The 4731-nt window shown below is 39.9% G+C and overlaps 1 long non-coding RNA gene across 1 annotated transcript; it reads left to right on the top strand.

The window, feature by feature from the left end:
* Positions 1 to 229: 229 nt before the first annotated feature.
* On the top strand, positions 230 to 1422 carry LOC115538100 (uncharacterized). Its single transcript, XR_003975070.1, has 2 exons — positions 230 to 1210; positions 1307 to 1422. It is a non-coding gene; the product is annotated as an uncharacterized LOC115538100 (long non-coding RNA).
* Positions 1423 to 4731: the final 3309 nt, after the last annotated feature.

Below are 4731 nucleotides of genomic sequence, written 5' to 3' on the forward strand. Positions count from 1 at the left end.
AGGACACGCACTGGAATGGATTGGATGGATTCATACCGGGGGCAAAAGAGTGAAAGATTCCCTTAGTAGTAAATTCAGTCTCACCCTTGACGAGGCCAGTAAAACAATTACTTTGCAAGGACAAAACATGCAGCCTGGAGACTCAGCTGTGTATTACTGTGCCAGAGAGTCACAGTGTTAGAAACTGTTGTCAAGGATGAACAAAAACCCTTCACCCGTGAGGTGTTATTATTACTAGAATCCTCCAGAGGGGGAGCTCTAAACCAAACACATCATTCAAAATAGATTAATAAACTCATGAACATCAGCTGATAAATAGAGGGAGAGATGAATGCCAAGCTCGCTGGAACATTTAATTTACTTTATTATTCATTGATCAGTCAGACCTACTGACTAACTTACTGACCGACTTGTTTGAAATATACAAACAGGGAAATAATTATTTTGTTAACAACTCATACAGCTATTTCTTGTGACGATGTTTACCTTGTTCTTTCTCCTAATATGTGTTAAATGATCATTGTGAAACATGTATTATTTTTGTTCTTCATTGTCATTTGAATGAACAGAATTGGTTTATTAATCTTCATAGCTGGACCTGGAAATAAAGCATCAGCCAGACATATATCATTTCATCACAAGACAGAACAGATATAACCCCTTATTATTAGACAGACTACATTTCTTAAAAGACTACAAATATAGACCTGAAAATAAAATGTTATAAAAGGACAGAAAGCCTCACGTTATTAAAAAACAAAAAAGTAAGGCCTATAAATATTATGATCCATACAAGACTTACAGCATTCACACAACAACACAAAATGTCGATCTTAAAACAGCCCTTATTCGACCATGACGTTATAAATTATTTACTTTTTATTTTTTTAATACAAGTAAATATAAACAATGATATGATTATAAATCTTAATAACACAAAAAAAAAATATATGTAAAAAAATATAATATTAATATGGTTTAAATAACACACTATCAAATAATGCAAAGACGTGTAAATGATCTGTGATCCTGCCCCCCGGTCATGTAGCTTCTCAACCAACATTTGACGCCTCCTTGAATTATGCAAAAAGGACTGACGCTGAGCCTTATAAGGTGTCAGTGTAGAACCGGACATCTTCCTCCAGTTCAGCTTCAACACAAACCATGTTCTCTGTAGCTGTACTGCTGCTGCTCCTGGCAGCTGGCTCTGGTGAGGCGTCATGAAAAAATATCCAACCCATAAGAAAACATATTTATTCATATTTGAAGTATCTCATTCATGACCAAAAGCTTGTATTCTCTACAGGTGTGAACTGTGAACAGCTTACTCAGCCCGAGTCTCGGACTATCCGATCTGGTCAGTCTCTGACCAATCCTTTGCAATGATTAAAGTGCCTTTAACACATGCTTATTGACCCACATTGTCCTGTGCAATTTGGTGGTGCGTGCCATCACCAATAGTGCAGAACAGTTTTTGCTCCTACTGTCTCTCCCTCTCTATTTCTGCTCTTTCTGTGTGTGTGTGTGTGTGTGTGTGTGTGTGTGTGTGTGTGTGTGTGTGTGTGTGTGTGTGTGTGTGTGTGTGTGTGTGTGTGTGTGTGTGTGTGTGTGTGTGTGTTATTTTTGTGTGCCAGCCTTTTTGCCTCTGAAATCTCTTCATCTGTTCTCTGTTAAAAAATATATCATGTCTACCTAATGTTGTTTTGTTTGTGTGTGTGTGTGTGTGTGTGTGTGTGTGTGTGTGTGTGTGTGTGTGTGTGTGTGTGTGTGTGTGTGTGTGTGTGTGTGTGTGTGTGTGTGTGTGTGTGTGTATGTGTGTGTGTGTGTGTGTTGTGTAAATTTCATCATGGCTCGAAAGAAGTTGGGTGCCTCATAGCTCTGCCACTTTCACTGTATGATTATCAATCCTTTGCCATGATCTGTTGTGTACTTACTTAAACTCTGGATGATCCTGTGTCAATCCAGAGACGCATATTCTGAATTGCATTGTGCTTCATTTGTGCCTCCTTCCTGTATACAGCCAAATTAAACGCTGTATCTTGATTGTACTTCTTATCTGTGACTGTGGATCTGATGTCTCACTTTGGTATACTTTTACCAACCCAGGTGAGCCGAAAAACCTGCAGCTGTTGTTTCACAGCTCTCTCATACAAAGGAAAAATAACGGCCAAAACGGTGTCCCTGGACAGGAAGTGGGCGGAAGGGGTATAAAAGCTCATATTTCATTGAGCATTAATGATTTGCTTCACTTTCATTCATATTGTGTGATAGGGCAAGGACCTAATTTTACAAAAAAAAGTGTAATCTGTTAGTGAGTAAATTTGAGTTAGGCATAGAAGGCATTGGTGTAACAAATGATTTATATTTATTTGTCATTTGACTGACATGCATGGAATAGACTTTATTTTTGACCGGGCGCTCATGTACATTCATTTACATATACAACCGGCTATGTTGTAAATAAAACGTATGCGTGCTACTGAACTCTGTTTCAGCTAAAGGCAGATCACAGAATTCAGACCCAGTCACTATAAAGTAATTCTTGCATGATTATGTAAGTACATAACATGCTCCAAAATAGGTAAAAGTATCTCGAGGAACGCAGTTCCCTCGCTTACTGCGACACCACCTTCTACAGGCCACAGCAAACACACTCACACCGGGACCTGTTTAGAGGCATAGAAAGAAAATCAAAAAATACAGAGAAACATGAGAAAGGAATTCAGAAATGTTTTTCTGTTTTCAATTGTCCACCCAATGAAGCCACAATAGATGAGTTACGTAATTTATCTCCCCCATTTAAATCTGTACATGTAACCTAAAGATAAATATTTAGCAAGTGTTACATATTCTTGAATTCATGCTAGCTGGCGTATTTTTAGGTGGAAGTGGAGGAGGAGCGCTGTTTGAACACGTTAGCGGAGGACAGGGCTGAGCAGGCAGGACCATAAAGCATCACCACAGGCCTAAAAAAGCCTCTTGGAAAGCAGAAGTGAAACTTGGTCGCTTCAGTGGTGCATTAAAGACACCAGGTGCAAGACTAAATATGGCAGCAAGGGAAATATGCTTCACATTTTAATATCAAGAATGATTTACATTACTGACTTATTGGTGGTTTTGGAATTTTCTGGACCGTTGCCCACAAACGTTTTAGAAACTTGTACACTTGTACTGGTTATTTTTCCCCCAAAAAAGTTTTGACTAAAACAATTGTTGATACTTAAATATTTCCTAATTTTAATAAAATAACAAATAAGTTTCAGTCATAAGCAATGTGGGCAAATCGTTTGCCATAGCGTCAGTAAGGGTGTGTTTAAACGCTGATTTGGGGGCCCGGTGCACGCCAGGGGGCCCCCAAATGACATGGCTGTAACAAGGTCCATTGCTACACATCACCTTGATGGCTGCTACACTCCATCTAGGTGACTTTTATTGGGCACCTCGGCAAGGATGCAGTGTGATCGTGGTGTAAGATTCCATTTTATTATAAAAGTTGCGGTGAATGAACATCACAATGGTGCTCAACTGTGTGGGGAGATGACTGGTTTAACTGGTGCACACTGATTACTCAATGTGCAACAGGTGTGCAGCCTAACCCAGCCCCTGAGTTCAGAATCTTCCAGTTAAGGCTTCTTAAGACAGTCATTGTCCACACACTCCCACATACCCCAAAAAATCGCCCCCCCATCCAAAAATGCTATACATAAACTCGACCAGGGTTACGCTACCCAACTCAACCAACTAACTCTTTAACAGGGTTACCATACCCAAAATAAAAAATAAAAAACCCCATTGTCCCAAAACCTCCCCAGGGTGACGTACAGGCTGGCAGAAGTGTGGTATAGCCTTGGCTGCTCCAGGCTGATTTCAAGGGAGGCTAGCCACAGACGTTTGCCTGTTGCTGTTGCTGTTGCTGTTGCTGTTGCTGCCTCCTGCATTGGACTGCACTGTTGGGGAAAAAGGCTGATGCTGGGTGGTGGCTGTCAGGAGATTGCTGGTTAAACCTGTGCACACTGATTACTCAATGTGCAACAGGTGTGCAGCCTCACACCGACCCATTCTCGGCCAGGTGAGGCTGCTTAAACCAGCCATCATCCACACACACAACCACACATAAACAGTGGCATTTAACTTTCTTTTGCTCCGTATTTGTGAGACCAATCATGTTGCTGGGGGCATATATCTTTAAACTTCTAATTGGCGAACACAAACTTGGAAAGATTCAAATCAATACTGTACAGACTGTCCACTGTAGAAATACACTTATTAGAATAGAACTTCACTATAAAGTCTCCCTAACGGGAAACAAGCCGAAAAACCCACTCTCACTTTTTGGTTTCCAGCTGAGGCTCTATGCAGTCTATCTATAATAAGAGCCGGCCCTCCCTATAATAATAATAATAATACATTTAATTTAGAGGCGCCTTTCAAGACACCCAAGGTCACCTTACAGAGCATATAGTCATCATACATTTTTTAAAAAGCAAGACATTGTGGAAAAAAAATAAAAAAATAAATAAATAAATAAATAAATAAACATAAGCAATAAGAAATAAAAAAAAAAAAATCAAAACAGTGATCAGTTAGACGTTGTGTGTGAGTTGGAACAAGTGAGTTTTGAGTTGTGACTTGAAGGTTGAAATGGTGTCTGACTGTTTTATGTGTTGGGGGAGGGAGTTCTAGAGCCTGGGTGCTGAACAGCTGAATGACCGGGCACCCATTGAAGTGAGT

This window comes from Gadus morhua, chromosome 2, assembly GCF_902167405.1.
Source record: "Gadus morhua chromosome 2, gadMor3.0, whole genome shotgun sequence".
NCBI classification, from domain to species: domain Eukaryota; kingdom Metazoa; phylum Chordata; class Actinopteri; order Gadiformes; family Gadidae; genus Gadus; species Gadus morhua.